This window comes from Cavia porcellus, unplaced genomic scaffold (assembly GCF_034190915.1).
Source record: "Cavia porcellus strain 051 isolate PalLab524CR breed Dunkin Hartley unplaced genomic scaffold, mCavPor4.1 scaffold_13, whole genome shotgun sequence".
Classification (NCBI taxonomy): domain Eukaryota; kingdom Metazoa; phylum Chordata; class Mammalia; order Rodentia; family Caviidae; genus Cavia; species Cavia porcellus.
This window is the reverse complement of record NW_026947496.1, coordinates 63,339,779-63,358,207: the sequence shown is the minus strand read 5'-3', so window position 1 is coordinate 63,358,207 and position 18,429 is coordinate 63,339,779. Positions and strand designations below refer to the sequence as shown.

At 39.3% G+C, this 18,429-nt stretch overlaps 1 protein-coding gene across 16 annotated transcripts in view; it reads right to left on the bottom strand.

The window, feature by feature from the left end:
* LOC100736226 (zinc finger protein 431-like) overlaps positions 1 to 18,429 on the bottom strand; it is a 56,250-nt gene that overhangs the window by 27,955 nt on the left and 9,866 nt on the right. The gene's annotated exons all lie outside the window — the stretch shown is intronic.

Below are 18,429 nucleotides of genomic sequence, written 5' to 3'. Positions count from 1 at the left end.
AAAAGCAGGGGTAGCCACTCTACTTGCAGACAAAGTGAATTTCAAGCCAACACTGATTAAGAGAGATAAAGAAGGTCACTACATTCTTGTAAAGGGAACAATTCAAGAGGAAGAGACAACAATCATATATATGCAACAAATATTAGTGTACCCAGCTATATAAAGCAATTACTAATGGACATGAAAAAATCAACCTTAATACAATTGTATTGGGAGGCCTCAAGATGACACTGCTGCAAAACAACAGATCAACTTGACAAAAAATCAATACTGAAACCCCAATCAAACTTTTTCACAAATGGACTTAATAGATGTCTATAGAGTGACCCACCCCACAACATCAGAATACACACTCTTCTCACCTGCACATGGGACATTCTCCAAAACAGATCACATACTGGCTCAATGAACATGCTTAAGTAAATATAAAGGAACTGAAATTATCCTATGTATCTATCTGACCACAGTGCAATGAAATTGGAAATCCATGCCAAAGGAAACCACAAGAATTTCATAAACACATGGAAATTAAATAGCACCCTACTGAACAACCAATGGGTCACAGATGAACTTAAAGAAGAAATTAGATTTTACAGTTGAATGATAATGACAATACAACATACTGAAACCTGTTGGACACAATGAAAGCAGTCTTAAGAGGGAAATTTATAGCGGTAAATATCCATATCAGGAAAACAGAGCAAGCGCACATAAACAACTTAATGTTGAACCTCAAAGTTCTAGAAAAACAAGAGCAGGCTAAACCAAAAGTGCATACAAGGGAGGAAATTACAAAGATCAGATCAGAAATTAACACACTAGAGACTAAAAAAAAAAAAATACAAAGAATCAATGAATCAAAGAGTTGGTTCTTTGAAAGATTAAATTATATAAGTTTGATACACCAAGCTTATCAAAAAAGGAAAGAAAAGACTCAAATCCACACAATTTGGAATGAAAGGGTAAAAATCACAACAGACCATGCAGAAATTCAGAAAACCATCTTACAAGATGAAAAATACAGAAGAAATGGACAGATTACTAGATACATATGAATTATTAAAGCTCAATCAAGAAGATATAAAAATCCTAAATAACTCAGTATGAATAAATTAAATCAGAGATGTAACTAAAAACCTACAAACAAAGAAAAGCCCAAGTCCTGATAGATTCACTGCTAAATTCTATAAAAAAATTTAGTGAAGACCTAACACCACTACTTCTCAAATTCTTTAATGAAATTTTAAAGAGAAGAAATATTCCTGGAAGCAAGTGTTACTCTGATTCCAAAATTGGAGAAGGATCCAACTAAGAAAGACAATCATAGTCCAATCTCCCTAATGAATTTTAAAGCAAAAATCCTCAATAAGGTCCTAGCAAACTACCTGCAGCAAATCATCAAAAAGATTGTATACCATGATCAAGTGGGATTCAACCCACAGATGCAGGGATGGTTCAATATACATAAATCCAAAAATGTAATGCACCATAGTAACAGAACTAAGGAAAAAAACCTTATCATCATCACAATAGATACAGAAAAAGATTTTGACAAAGTCCAGCACCCATTCATGATACAAACCCTATAGAAAATTGGAATAGATGGTCTTTAATTCAACCTGATAAAGGCTATCTATGAAAAACCAACAGCAACATCATACTACATGGACAAAAACTGAAAGCTTTTACTCTAAAATCAGGCAAGACAAAGATGTCCATTGTCTCCACTCTTATTCAACATAGTCATGCAAACTTTAGCTGGAGCAATCAGACAAGAGAAAGAAAAAAAAAGGGAATAATGATAGGAAAGGAAGAAGTTAAACTATCGTTATTTGCAGATGACATGATACTTTATTTAGAAAATCCCAAAAACTCCACCAAGACTTGTAGATTTAATAAGCAGTTCAGTAACATAGCTGGTTACAAAGTTGATTGGTTACAAAAATCAATAGCCTTCTTGTTTTTTAAAAAAATTTTATTTTAAGAAAGACTAAACAAAACAGAAATAATACATACTTTCAAAGAAAAAATAAACAGAAATTCACTAGTTGATGATTACACATTGTCCTCATATAAATAGTTGTACAAGATACAAAAGTGAAACATACAAATTAGGGATTCAAACAGCGAGACTGCAAATGGTTCTGTTCAATTATCCAACAAAAATATGGTTATCAATCCTATACACTTAAACATACACGCTTATCCATATCTTCATTTATGTTGAAATTAAACAAACCAAAGCAGGCTAAAATCACTCTGAACAAAGAATAATACTATTGCTAGATTTCACATCATGACACTATGAGATCAGCACTGGATACTGTAATGTCTCTTTTTCTTCAAAGTATTTGTTCATTTCATCATGCGTTATAAGGTCAGTTTTCATAAACTGTTTATAGGTTCTATGCATGCATGAGTCTTAACATGTATTTCTATTCTTTCTATAGTATAGGGAGAAACAAAACAAAGCAAAACAAAACAAAACATATTCCTATAAACACATGAAATGAAAAAGACATATAAAATCACTATACAAGGAATTCTACAATGGTTACTGTGTTATCTCTTGTTATCTTCAATAGAAGTGTTTATATCATCATAGTATAATTGAATATAGCAGTACATAATATTAATAAAAACAAAACTTTGTAGATAGTGTAAAACTTCAAAAACAGGTAATAATCAAACCAGAATGGATATTGTAGTGAATCTTGTCATCTTCAGTGTAGTTGCCTATACTCTCAGACTTGATACAATCAATCATAACAGTTTTGAATAAAATCTGTCGACGCCAAACAGCAATCAAACAAACTAGATTTAACTAAGATCAGTCATGATAAACAGGGCTCCAGGTTAAGAGGAAATTAAAGATGATTATTTTACTTTAGCCTTTCATTTTTGGGATAGCTGTCTGTGCCCTCAAATCTAGTGCAAGTAGACAAACTGGGACAGAATAAAATCTATCTAAGCAAAGCGGTACGAGTAATGTGGGTTTTAAATCCTGATACACTTTAATAATATCATCTGTCATCTTTTTAAAGACTATTCCTCCGCTTTCACTCCCCCAGGGTGCACTGTGCATTTTTGGGTCTCACTAACACCTTCAGTTTTTAGATTGGGGGCGGGGGCAACCTGCTATTTATCTAAGTGGTTCTGAACCTTCTCGCTCCTGGACTTAACCTCTAGTTGTAATCCTTTACCTATTAAAGCCTGTCTTTCCAATCTATCTACAAATACTGTTCAAATTGCCTCTATTATTCTCTAGTTCCCTGTCACACAGAGCATTGTTTTCTCATATTTGATTTTTGGTCCATAAACCCTTTTTCAGGTTAATTATATTTCCTATACAGAGCATCTCGGTGGACCCTACCTCCTGATCTACTCTGCTTGTGTTTCTCTCTCTCTCTTTTTGTTTAGTGTATCAAAGCCATGTATATTAGAGATTATAGCCTACCTTCTCTGCCTCATTTCTGTTGTGTTCTTTTTCTGCCTTTAGTTGTCTTGCTTTTCTTCTTCATCTCACTTTCTACTCCATTCATTGAGGCCTCTCTGCCACTGTTCCTGGAATCCTGGTACTTTTCTCTCTCTCTAGAATGCCCTTCAGTATTTTTTGTAGAGTTGGATTGGTCGTTGTGAATTTCCCCAGTTCCTCTTTGTCTTGGAAGCATCTTGTTTCTCCATTAATTTCTGGGCTAGAAGTTATTTTCTTACTTCGCTCCAAGCTCTTCTTTATTTGAGGTCTGTGTCGGAAGTTTGCTGTGATTTTGATGGGTTTTCCTCTATAGGTAATGTTTCTTTTCTCTGATAGCTTTTAATATTCTGTTCTTATTTTGAATTTCTGGGATCTTGATTATTATATGCCTAGGTGTAGCTCTGTTTTGGTTGTAGGTGGCTGGAGTTCTGCATGCCTCATACATCTGAATATCATTTCCTTTTCCTATGCTTGGGAAGTTTTCCTTAATTATTTCTGTGAATAGCCTTTGTGGTTTCCTCGTTTGTACCCCTGCTTCTTCATTCACATTCTTTATTCTGAAGTTATAGATCCTCTTGTCATTTTCTAGTCTTTGTATTTTTACTGCCTGTTTCCTTGTTGTTTTTAAGAAATTTTTTCTTTCATGATCACACATTGCAAACCTGTTTTCCAGTTTGAATAATCTATCCTTAGTTTCTTTCAAGCAGTTTTGCCAGCTTTTTTATTTCCTGGTAATCTCTTTGAAGCTGCTTCATGTATTCTATGTTTTCTTTATATTCTTTATCAAATGTTTCTCTCCTTTTTTTGGGCTCCTCCATTCTTCTGTGTCTTGAGAGGTGCTTAGCATTTCTTTTATTAATCTACTTATATCTTGCTTTACTTGGTTGAATATTTCACTTTTGAACTCATCTATGAGGTCCCAAAGATATCTCTTTATGTCCACTGATGCTGTGTCTAATATTGCATGTTTGTTGTCCTCAATCTCTTTTGTATTTGCCTCTCTGGATCAATTTTTTCAGGGTTGCGGGCTGGGGATTTTTTTCTTGTTGCTTCCTCTTCTCATGTTATTGGTTGCATTCATACAGATGTATAGAAGAAGTCCCAGTCTCTTTCCTTGTTAGTTATGGTTCTTCTGAAGTGTGCTGGCTAGGTAATTCTGTCCACTCCATTGTGTTATTGAGGTGCACCCCTGGGGATTTTTTCTTGTTGTTTCCTCTTCTCATGTTATTGGTTTCTTCCATATAGATGTATAGGGGAGGTCCCAGTCTCTTTCCTTGTTGGTTATGGTTCTTCTGAAGCACGCTAGCTAGGTAATTCTGTCCACTCCAGTGTGTTATTGAGGTGCAAACAGGGTTGGTGTATGCTGGCCTCCCCTCTGGGTCAGTCAGCCTGCAGAGGCCTTCACTGTGTTAGTGTGCACCATGTGTAGGGAATTGGTTTGGGACAGCTTATTGGATCTCAGCCAGGGGTCTGACCCAGGCCAAGCATACCAGACTAATCTCATCTGGGAAGGGAACAATTGACTGAAGTCACTGTTGTTCCTTGTTCTTGCCAGTCCTGCCCAATTCCAAAATGTCATCCCTTTGGTGCCCCTTTCCTGTGTAAGGGTTTTATTCCCAGCACTCACCACAGATCAATGCAGGTTCCTTGTCGGCTCAATTCTCCATTGGGCTCAATGACCTCCAACTTCAGTGTGACTGTGGTTCCAGCTAGTCCAAATGGCAGGAATTCGGATGCACGAGAGCACAGAATCATAGCTGCCTCAATACCCAGGACTGCATGTTTGACTGCTTCTTTTCACTTTAGTTTCTTCCTGGGTGGAGAGGATCCATCTCCCTCTGTCCAGGACTCCCCACATTGTATTATTTTGCCATCTGAGTTGTCTGTCTCAGGGAGCCTCTGTATTCTGCTCTTATCTATCCACCATCTTTACCAGAAGCCCTCAATAGCCATCTTGTACATGAGAAACAAACTCACTGAGTAAGAAATCAAGGAAACAATACCTTTTACAGTAGCATCTAAAATAATGAAATACCTAGGACTCAATCTAACAAAGAATATAAAAGACCTATGCATTGAAAATACAGTACTCTGGAAAAGAAGATTGAAGGGAATATCAGGAAACGGAGAGATATCCCAGGCTGTTGGGTCGAAAGAACCAAATAGTGAAAATGGCCATACTTCCAAAACTGTTACACAGATTCAGTTCAATCCCAATCAAAATTCTAATAGCGTATCTCACAGAATTAGAGAAAGTGCTGATACTGCGGCTGTCAATAACGGGAGTTTGTGAATCCTGCACCTTTAACACAACACACTGACCAGTGGATCGAAAAGGAAAAGCTGTATTGGCTTTTGGTGACTGCTGGAAATTGAGACTTGGGACCCTGCGAAGCAGCCAGGACTGCCTGGCTGCACCAGAGGAAACTGCTAGAAGTTCCAGAACTCCGAAGCCGGACACCGTGCAGTTTTCTGACTGGTCCACTCTGTGTTGGGAACACAGTGAAGACAAGCGACACAATGTGCAGTGGAACCAAGAGGAAGATCTGCATTGAGTCCCGGTGAGTACTAGGGACTGGGTCCCCGGTGGCTGCTGTCGCCTGCTGGAGGACATCTTGGAACTGGGCAGAGCCTGCCACCACGGTGGCATCAGTGACATGGAAAGTCTAGTGGAGGACATCTTAGAGTTGGGCAGAGCCCACAGTTTGGTAACATCAGACAGTTGCCCTTGGTGCAGAGAGGTCTGGTGGAGGACCTTGAAATTGGGCAGAGGCCGGTGCCGTAATGGTGTCAGCGACACAGAGAAGACTAGTGGAGGACATTTTGGAATTGGGCAGACCCAGTGCTGTGGTGACATTAGATAGTCTCTCCTGGCACAGAGAGGTCTGGTGGAGGACAGCTGAGATTTGGGCAGACCCCTGTGCCATGGTGACATTAGTCAGACACTTCTGGCGCAGAGAGAACTGGCAGGATCTTCTGGGGCTAAACCAAGCCTCTGGTTAGGACCCATTAAGCAGATACAAAATAGTTGCGACTCTGTGACGTACAAAAGTACAGCCTAACTTGCGGATTGACTGGCACAGAGGCTGGAAGCTAGCCTGCACTGTCCCTGCATCCCTGCCTACCTCAGATAACAGCAAATTGGGGAGGGCAGCAAAAACTTAAGTCAGCACACTTCGGAAAGGCCCTAAGCAATACAGAGAGTGCCAGAGACCCCCAGGACCCTCTAGTCTGAAAGAAACCAGAAACACAACAAGAGATAGAAATTTTAAAAAATCTCCAGGTGCTGAACGTGAGAAAATAAGCCCAGGAGAAGTAAACAAAGAAGAGAACCAGCACAGTAACCACCCAAGCATCAACCAAAAAAAAAAAAAAAAAAAAAAAAAAAACCTTCATGACCTCATAGACAAATTTAAAACTGTACTCCTGATCCAAGTGCGGCAAGATATAAAGATATTAATTAAAGAGATGATAAGCCCCACTCAAGAGAACACAGATGGAAGAACAGAGGAAATCAGAAAAGAAAGAGAAAATTGTGAAGAATTTAAACATAACCTAGAATACATGAAACAGATCAAAAGAGATTACCAGGAAACTGAAAACTCCACTGAACCCTAGAAAAATGCCTTGAAGAAATTAAAGTTAGTTTTTTGAAACTTGAAGAAAGATTTATGATATATGATCGTGAAAGAAAAGACCTCTTAAAAACAACAAGGAACCAGAAAGAAACAATTCAAAGGCTAGAAGATGACAAAAGGATACATAACTTAAGAATAAAGCATGTGAGTGAGGAAATAGGAGCAACCAAAAATGAAATACAAAAATATTCACAGATATATTACAGGAAAATTTCCCAAGTATAGGAAAAAGAAATGATATCCAGATAAAAGAGGCATACAAAACACCAGCTACCTACAACCAAAACAGATCTACACCCAGACATATAATAATCATGATCCCAGAAATTCATATAATCAAGATTCCAGAAATCCACCAAAAGAACAGAATACTAAAAGCAGCCAGGGAAAAGAAGCAGATAACCTACAACAGAAAAATTATCAAAATAACAACAGACTTATCAACACAAACTTTCAAATCAAGAAGGGAATGGGGGGAAATATTCCAAGTCCTCAAAGAAAATAATTTGCAACCAAGACTTATATACCCAGAAAAACTCTCTCAAAATTAATGATAAATAAGATGCTTCCAAGACAAGGAAGAACTGGGGGAGTTCATGGCCACCAACCCTATAGAGAGTGCTGAAGGACATTCCAGAGAAAGAGAGGAAGGGATGCCAGGATTCCAGCAACAGGCCTCAGTGAACAGGGCAAACAGTGGAATGAGGGAGTAAGGTGGACAAATTAAAGTGGAGTAGCAGACATGAGGCAGAGATGGTAAGCTATAATCTTTAGTACAGATAACTTTGATATACTATTTTTTAAAAAAGGCAGAGGTCATTGCTAATAGTGTATCAGGAGTTAAAAGACACAGTAGTCTTATCACCTTGTTTAGTTTGAATTTAATTTGTTCCAGTCTGTCCACTCATATCAGATGAGGGCACAGACATCTGGGGCAAAAATAGCAGGTTATACCATGGTAACTATTCTTATTTCCTATTAACTTAAACTGAAACCCTGTATTACTTACATTGTCTTACTATGATTAATCTTATTTGAATCCGATTTGTTAGAACGCGGTTTTGCCTTGGCTGATGTCATTTGAATTTGGTATGCTTGATAGTATCAACCCTAAAAGTAGAGGCAACTACTCTGAAGATGACAAGAGGTAAAAGATATCCATACCGGTGTTGATCATTAACAGCTCTCAAGTCCTACAATGTTTTCAAAGTTGTGTTTTTATAAAAATAGCTATGTAATACTACGCTTAACTATATTAAGCCGGATGATGTGGACAAGTCTATTGAAAATAACAACAGAAAGCATAGTAACTACGGTAGATCACCTAATATTGTGGTCTTATGTGTCTTTTTCATTGCATGTTTTTCTAGGAATTTGTTTTGCTGTCTTGTTATGATTTGTTTTTCCCTATAATACAGAGAGGATAGATATACATGTAGAAATTCACATGAGAAGATTTTTTAAAAACTATTTATGGGAACAGATTATATAATGCAAGATGTAATGAACAGATACTCTGAAGAAGAGACACTAAGAAACCCAATGCTAATTCTGTAGCTTTATGATATAAAATCTAGCAATACTATTATTCACTGATCAGAGCGATATTTGTCTAGTCTTTTAAGTGACAGTGTAGATCTCCAGTGGACATGCTTTGAAATCTGTATTTCTTTAAATTGTTTCTTTTTGAACTGTTTTGTTCTTTTTTGATATGTTTAATCTTACCTTCTTTAAGATAAAAAACAAGTGTATAGGACTGATGTTTTTGTTAGATCACTGAGCAGAACTGTTGGCAGTGTCACTATTTGAATGTCACTTTACATACTTTAATTTTGTAACCTGAACAACTATTTCTAAGACGACAATATGTAACTTATCAACTGGTGATTTCTTACTGTTTATTTTTCTGTAATTCTGTATTATTTCTACCCTTTTTTATCTCCATTTTTTTGTTTGTTTGTTTCTCTTTAAATAAATTTTTAAAAAAAGAATTAGAGAAAACAATCCTAAAACTCATCTGGAACCAGAAGAAACCTAGAATAACAAAGGCAATCCTGGGCAACAAAGACAAGACCAGGGGCATCAAAATCCCTGACTTTAAATTATACTATAAAGCTACTTTGATAAAAGTGTGGTGGTGGCAAAACACAGACCTGAACATCAATGGGATAGATTGGAAGAGGCAGAAACAACTGAAGATACACTATGACACCTTATCTTGACAAAAAAGCCAAACATTCACTGGAAGAAAAATAGCCTCTTTAATAAATGGTGCTGGAAAAAATTGGCTTACACATGCCGAAGATTAAAACTGAACCCATATCTTCTACCATGTACTAAACTAATACAGAATGTACCAAAGATCTTTAAGACACAAACATTTTAAATCTGCTGGAAGATACAGTATGTAAAACTCTTAAAGACACTGGTGAAGGTAAAGACTTTATGAACAAAATCCCGATTGCAAAAGAACTATTACAAAGAATCAACAAATGATATTTCTCCCTACCAAAAAGCTTTTGGACAGCAAGAGAAACCACCAACAGAGTAAAAGGACAACTCAAAACATGGGAATAAATGTTTTCCAGTTGGTCTTCATACAAAGAATTACTATTGAGAACATATAAAGAACACACACAAAAAAATCAATGCTCTCAGATTTAAAGACCCAGTCCAAAAATTGGCATCTGAGATGAATACACACTTCTCACATGAAGAAATACAAACAGCAAATAAATGTGAAAAAATATCAACAGCACTGGTCATTTGAGAGATGCAAACTAAAACACTGAGATTCCAACTGACCCTAAAAAGAATGGCTAGTATTAAGAAATCAACCAATAACAAATGCTGGAGTGGCCATGGGGAAAAAGGAACACTTCTCCACTTTTGGTGGGAATACAGACTAGTGTTGCAGATGACTATGAAGTGGCTCTGAGCAGGATTTAAAATTAACTAATTGGCTTTCTATGTTTATTTGTGAGTCTGTCCTAGGCCTCGGCCCCTTGCCTGGTGATGGGAGCTGATTCATAGTAAGTGAACCTCTATGAATCACTGGTCCTGGCTGAGGTCTGTAGTGGCCTGTGAGGCCAGAGATACCCCAAAGGGCAAGATAAGGCCACAACTAAAGACACCTTGGCTCCAACACTAATTAAGTAAATAGAGACTGCAGCTGAAATAACTTCACTCTTGCAGTCACACTCCTATCATAAATGTCATCATGGAAATAAGATAGTTCTCCTAAACTGGCATAATTTACTACTTGGAGAAGTCTTTGAAATGACTCCCAAGGTCCTGCTCATTTCCTGTGCTTTCGTCAGTTTCCCCATCTTTTGTCCTTGGTCCTAATAAAAGTGGGCTGATCCAGAGAAGTCTTTGTCCTAGGCCTCAGAGTCCCAAGCTCAACTAAAGGGTTTTGACCCTCCTGGAGCCCTAAAACCACACAATTTGTTTCTTTTTATTTAAATCTCCGCGGTACACTTGTTTGGGAGGTCAAGGATCTAGGTCAGGATCCAATAACTGGCACCTGGACAGGGACTTAAAATCTTTGGACTAGGAATTTTAGCCTAAATGAGTAAGTTCGCCCAGAGTGGAAAGGTTTGGATATGGAGGCGGCCTTCACAGGACCCAATAGACACTGTGGAAATAAATCAGTGTGGAGATTCCTCAAAAAACTATGATTGGAAGTCCCATTTGATCCAGCTATTCCCCTTCTAGGTATCTTCCCAAAAGAATTAAAAACATCACACTCCAGTGATACATGTATACCAAGGTCTACAGCAGCAGTTTATAATAGCCAAATACTGGAAACAACCTAAATGCCCAACTACTAAGGGATAGATTAAAAAAAATACATGGTATTTTTATACAATGGAGTACTACTCAAACATAAAGGATAAACTGGACACTTTTATAGGTAAATGGATGCACCTTGAGAACATACTCATTAGTGAAATAAGACACATGTGTAAACATCACATTGTTTCATTAGTGTGACAAACTGAAAGAAAACACATGTGTATGTATACATATATAAAAAAGTTAAGATAGTTATACTACTGGTTTCTCTGAGTTCACTTAAGAGGAAGATTTGTGGTGATACTGTTCAGACAATTGAAGGCAGATGTCCTATGCTTTGGATGAGTGATTTGACAATGACAGTGCACAATGTATGTACCATTGTTACCCCCTAATAAACTTTAAAATTTTGTTTCCTACTTTTTTCTATGAATAAAATGGATTTGAAAAAAACACAGAACATTTCTTGTGTATTACAAATTCTTAAATTTTAATTCTAGGGTTAGTTTTGCTCTTTTTTACTGCTATCTGTTGATTTAACATAAGAATATTGATTCACCCTTACTCAGAGTTAGCAAACTTGAAAAAAGAACCAAACACCTACAGTGAAATTTGTTGTAAAAGGTTTTAAAATAAACTAGAGAGAAAATCATTAGGAAGGCTATAAATGTAAGAAATATACTTTTGCTATGATTGGATTCTGGATGATAAAAGGATTCTGGCCTGGTAAACAGACAAAAAGAGAGAAAATGACAAGAGCATACAGCTTACACGTGCCAAGGAAAGTTTGCAGAAATAGTTTATTAAAATCATATATGGGCCTTAGGCAAATAGATAATATAGAAACCACTGATCATTTTTTCTGTTAGCTGGTTCTAAATATTCTACAATGCTTTCATCCACTTCAATGGTGTTACACAGTCTTGATATGTTTGATGCTATAGCATATGAAGTTATATTCAAATATTTCAAAGAAAAAGACACTATGGTAACTACTATTAAGTTGGGTTATTTGGTGGTGAAGCACTAGGTTGCTGAAAGTGTTATGCTTTAACCTGTATTGTTATGTTGTTATGCCCCCTTTTATCTCATCCTCTCCCTTATTCATTAAAAAATTATTTAATAAAAAAATCATATATGGGTACTTGTTAATTTGGTGGAACTGAGGTTGTTCCCTCTAAAACATTCCTCAAGAGAAATGATCAAATGGATATAAAACAAAAATGCTTAAGAAAGTGACTTATGTCACAACAGAACAGATATGGGAGGGAAAACATCAAAATCTACTTCATTAAAATTTATGCTGTGTACCTTTAAAAGAGGTTATACAGAAAACTATAAAATAAAGCTGACCTCTCCCCTATAAATTAATGACTCTTTATAAATTGGCCATCTGTTGCTGGTAAATGGCCAGTCTGGAGACAAAAGGGAAGCAAGTCACCAAAAACAACTGGAATACACACACACCACATAACCAGAAGCAGGGACTTACTAGGACACTCAGGAAAATTTCTCTACATTGAATCATGGCTAAATATAGTTCATACTAGACCCACATAACTTTAGCCCTGTCTAGATGCTTATCAACAGAAGTGGAGGGTTTTGCTGGCATGAATGTGACCCAGCTTTCAGAGGGGACTACAAAAGTATATGTAAATCATGATCAGGAGCCCCAAACAAAAAGCTTATAAGAGGCTCAAGAAAAAAACAGATCTGTTCATAACACCATTGACAGTGGGAAGAAAAAAAAAAAAAAAAACACCAGAAATCATTAAGGGGCAAAAAGGAGGACACTGATGAAACAGGAGTCACACTGAACCATGATCTGCCAGTTGGCCAAAACTGCACTGGGATCAGTGTGCACAATGTGCAAATGTGGACACTTGAAAAATAAACGCCAAAACTGGTAGCACAAAGGACAAAAATCCCAAGCTACCTGCAAAAGGCTATTACTCCCAAGAAAAAAACAGATGCTGGCCTCATTAGACTGACAAAAATAAAGGTTTCCAGGACTAGGCCAGACAGGGCTCCACTAGTGAAGAGGGACAAGTAGCAGACTTTTTGGTACATGACAGAACACTTGGTAATGACTCAGCCCATTAAGTTATTATTAAAAGTGATTTGAATATTGTGAGTCACTAAAGAAGTCATTTTTCTGTTCTGAGGGGTATAGTATAAAAAAAGTGGACCAATATAAACAATGTTCCAAACTGTTCAGCTCTCCTGCTAAAAAAAGGATCTATTCCTTTTTTTTTTTTTACCTTTGGGCCACAGCGGAAAAAGAACAGACAACATAGCACAAGGCTGACATTAAAGAGTTCCTCACCCAGCTGCCCATCAAAGAGTAAACACAAGTGACAAAGGGGGCTGACAGAAAACACACTGAGGCAATGAGCATGAATACAAAGATCCTCCCCCTGGAGGTGAGCTTTGTAAAAACAAAAGCTATGGCCAGTAAGACACAGTGGAAAGGGAAGCTGGAACACACCTGCAGCAATGCTGAGAACACATGGTGCAAGTACAAACAGAAAAAACCGGGGATACTTCACAGAGACAGTGAGCACAGAAACACAGGAACACACACAAAAGAGCCTGGGCCTGAGGAGGAAGCCCCAGGTAGCCCAAGGCTGCTCTGAAGGACACAGAAAGACAAGGCCAAGGAGAAAGAGGCTCAATGCCAGCAGGGGAAAACAGAACAAGGAAAACAGCTACAGCTGACCCAAAAGGCTTTCCAGAAGCCACTACAAAGGAAAAAATAAATCAGCATGGTCCAAAGACTACATGATGAGACAGAGGCAACTCAGTGAGCCACTGAAGCAGCCAGGAGGTTCAAATATCCCAAACGTAAGGCAACAGGTTGGCAGACACATGGAAAAAAAAAAAAAACAGGCACTGGAACAGGTGACAGAAGCACATCCCCAAACCAAGGTACAAATGGAACTAAAGACTCAAATACAACAGCACATACAAGAGGAGATAGCACAACAGGAAAGAACAGTAGTCACAAAAACACAGGATCTAGAAAGAGCTACAATATTTGCAGCAGTGTTTGGTGACTGGAAACAACCAAATGCAACAGGTCCACATCAAGAAGGAGATCAATATGGTAAGCCTACAGCTGGAGATAACTCAGTGGCCACATGGTTGGACTAAGCATGAACTACAGGAACCACCCACGTGGACAAAGGAGATCAAAACCCAAAAGCAAAAGCCACAAGAAGAAACTAAGCACTTGTAGAAACAAATGCTAGGAGGTTCAGTACAAGTGTCAAAAAGACAAACTGTTCCTGTGCATGAAAGCTAAAGCTGAGGCAACTCAACAAACAAACTCTACAGATACCGGAGGAACTGCAACTACAAACCAAGGAGACAGACTTGCCTGTTGTGTTCACACACACATGCACACCCCAAGTATGGGTAATGCTGAAGACATCACAGTGTAACACTGAGACAAAGCTACAACACAACTGTGTCTCCTTTACAAAAAAGACTACACAGCTATAGCTCACCACACCCAAAGACCACATAACAATGGCCCAGCTAGGAAAGAAAACAAAGAGATAGGCACAGCAGCAGACAAAAGCTAAACTGGTTCATGAAAATGCTGAATGGAAACCAGAGTGTCAGTGAGACACTGAGCCATGGCTACAAGCAGAGGAGAGACCACACAGAACTTGACACAGGTCAAAGCGAAAACCAAAAAAAAATACTTACTGAATTCAGACAAGCCACCACACAGGGGAGAGAAAAGGCTCTGATCAGGAGAAATTTAAACAAATTGAACAGGCCCTGCCTCAGGTCCCAGCCTTAGGACTGTCAGATACAACCAAGCCTTCCTTCCTATACATCCATAACAAAAGTATAGCCATACAAGTCTTAACCCAGGTCATGAGATCCTGACACTGTTTGACAACACACTTGTCAGAACACTAACTCTGTGTCCCTCGAATGGCCTCCACGCTTAAGGACACATGCAGCCACTGCCCTGCTGATGCAGAAAGCTAACAAACTGACCTTGAGACAAAAACCGCCTATTAAGAGTACCACACACAAGCCAGGTGTGGTGGTTCATGCCTGTAATCCCAGCACTCGGGAGGCTGAGGTGGCAGGATCGTTGTGAGTTCGAGGCCAGCCTGGGCTACAAAGTGAGCTCAAGGCCAGCCTGAACTGCACAGCGAGACGCTGTCTCAAAAAAGACAAAAAAAAAAAAAAAGAGTACCACATTCAGTTATAATATTAATGGACCAGAGAAGACACCATTCATTGTCAAACCTGAATCTGACTCTGTATCAGGGGCTCTTATGTGAAAATCGTCACATAACTCTAAAAAAAATAAACAATCTTGACCCAGGTACTTTGCTGCCAGTAAAACTGGAAGCCCCTCCTTGATGATTATATGACTGTAACCTAAAACCTATATGAACCTAAAAGAGGTTCAACAAGCAGGATATACAATGGTGACTCAATGCTGTGGTAGAAGCCCAGCCTATGCTTACCAGAGTCTCAGCCCAGAAGGCAGAACTAATACCCTTGACAAGGGCTATTTTGTTGAAAAAAGAGAGAAAAGTAAACATTTATATTGACTCCAAATACAAAAAAGAGGGTTTCTGATGCTGGGGGGGGGGGGGACAAGTGCAAACAACTTTACAGCCCCTAGATGCTCTATGGGCCACAAGGAAAGTGGCTATCACACACTACAGAGGACAACAGAGGATCAAAACAATGGAAGCCAGAGAAAATCAAAGGACAGACAGGGAATCAAACTGGGCCTCTATGACAACCTGCCAAAGGGGGAGGGCATAGCTATAGCTCTCATTCCAGAGCCACCCCTCTGACAGACCCTAAGTTAGCCTGTTTTGCCCAAGATGCTGAATAATATATGGGGCGGGGGTAATGTCTACTAATGGGAGGCTAACCACACGAAAAGTGCCAGGCCCCAGGTTCAAAAAGCAATTCCACCTGATGTCTTGCATGGGAAAGAGAGTATTAAACACATTTGTAGGTGCCAATTACATGGGCTACCACTCACTTCTAAACAGCCTGAGCAGTACACAAAAAACCCTACTAAAGCCACAGGTTTCCCTTCCTTCCAGCTGTGTAGTTCTATACTGCACAAAAGTGTCATAACTTTCCAACCTATCTGCAGCTGCTAGACAAGTTGTCCCTATTTCTCTCTGGTTTCCTGTCACATATAGCATTGTTTTCTCATCTTTGTCAGTTTATTAACCCTCTTTCAGGTTGAGTATATTTCTTATTCAGAGCATCTTGATGGATCCTGCCTCCTAATCTATTCTGCCTGTTTCTTTTTTGTTAGTGTATCAAGGCTATCTATATTAAAGATTATAGCTTGCCGTCTCTGCCTCATCTCTGCTATTCTATTCTTCTGCTGTTTTTTGTCCACTTTTCTCCTTCATTCCACTGTGTGCCCCATTCATTGAGGCCTCTCTACCACTGTTACTGGAATCCTGGTATTTCTCTCTCTCTCTCTCTCTCTCTCTCTCTCTCTCTCTCTCTCTCTCATGTCCTTCAGTATTTTTTGTAGCATTGGATTGGTGGCCATGAACTCCCACAGTTCCTCCTTGTCTTGGAAATATTTTCTTTCTCCATTAATTTTGAGAGAAAGATTTTCAGAGTACATCAGTCTTGGTTGGAGGTTATTTTCTTTCAGGTCTTGGACTATTTCCCTCCAGGCTCTTCTTGACTTGAGAGTTTGTGTGGATACGTCTGTTGTTATTTTGATGATTTGTCCTTTGTAGGTGATCTGCTTTTCTCTGGCCACTTTTAATGTTCTGTTCTTGTGGTGGATTTATGGAATCTTGATTATTATTTGTCTGGGTGTAGATCTATTTTGGTTGTAAGTGGCTGGAGTTCAGTATGCCTCATTTATCTGGATATCATTTCTTTTTCCCACGCTTGGGAAGTTTTCCTTAATTATATTCGTGATTAGTCTTTGTAGCTCACTTGTGATTACTCCTGCTTCTTTACTCACATTTTTTATTCTTAAGTTATAAACCCCTTGTCGTCTTCTAGCCTTTGAATTGAATTTTTCCTGGTTCCTTGTTATTTTTAAAAGATCTTTTCTTTCATAATCACACATCATAAATCTCTCTTGAAGTTTCAAAAGACTAAGTTTAGCTTCTGTCAAGGCATTTTGCCAGCTTTCAATGGAGTTTTTAGTTTCCTGGTAATCTCTTTGGATCTGTTTCATGTATTCTAGATTTTTTTTATATTCTTCATCAAAGGTTTCTCTTCCTTTTCTGAGTTCCTCTGTTTTTCCGTCTGTGTCCTCTTGGAAGGGGCTTATCATTTCTTTAATTAATGTTTTTACATCTTGCCTCACTTGGACCAGAAGTACAGTTTTAAATTTGTCTATGAGGTCACGAAGGTATTTCTTTATGTCCACTGATGCTGTGTCTAATATTGCATGATCACTGCACTGGTTTTCTTCTGTATTTCCCTCTCCTGGGCTTATTTTCCCAGGGTCAGCAGCTGGAGGTTTTTTTAAATTTCTGTATCTTGTCATGTTTCTGGTTTCTTTCAGACAGGTGTGTCCTGGGGGTCTCTGGCCCTCTCCATATTGCTTAGAGTCTTTCTGAAGCATGCTGACTGGGGTTTTGCTGCCCTCCCCAATTTGCTGTGAGGTTCACACAGGGACACAGGGATCGTGCAGGCTAGCTTCTAGCCTCTGAGCCAGTCAACTTGCAATTTCCTTCAGGGACTTAGCTGTACCCTGTGGACGTCACAGAGTCATGACCTTTTTGTCCCTGGCTACTTGGTCCCAACCAGAGGTGTAGCTCAGTCCCAGCAGAGCCCACCAGTCCTTTCTGTGCCAGGGGCGGCCAACTAATGCCACTGCAGTGCCAGGCTCTGCTCAACTCCAAGATATCCTCCAGCCAGCGGCAGCAGCTTCGGCACCCAATCCCCAGAACTCACCGGGAATCAATGCAGTTCTCCATCTTGGCTCCAGTCCACACTGCACTGCGTCCTCCCACCAAGGGCTCAGGACTCAACAATTCCCGTTACTGGCGGCCGTGGCTTCAGCTTGACTTTGAATCACCTGTCTCCACGGTGCTCCTAGCACAGTGTGAACTGGTCTCAGTGAGCACATAGGGTTCCAGCTCTCCACTCACGTTTTTCCTTCTCCGCAGAGGTAGATTCTAGCTTGATGTGGTTTTTCCATCTCTAGATCAGCATCCTGCCTCTTTAGAAAATTGCACGGCACCCACCTTTGGCACTCAGGTGCATGGTCCTCTCCATGGCCTCCTCTGGTGCAGCCAGACAGTTCTGGCTGCCCCATGGAGCCCCAGGACCCAATTTCCAGCACTCACCGAGAGCCAATAAAGTTCTCGACCTTGGTTCCACTTCACACTGTGCTGCGTCCTCCTGTCAAGGGCCTGGGACTCATCAACTCCCGTTATCGGCAGCTGCTGCTTTAGCACGACTTTGGATTGTCTGACTCTAGGGCGCCCAGCACAGCACGGAACAGGTCTCAGTGAGCCTGTCAGGCTTCAGCCCTAT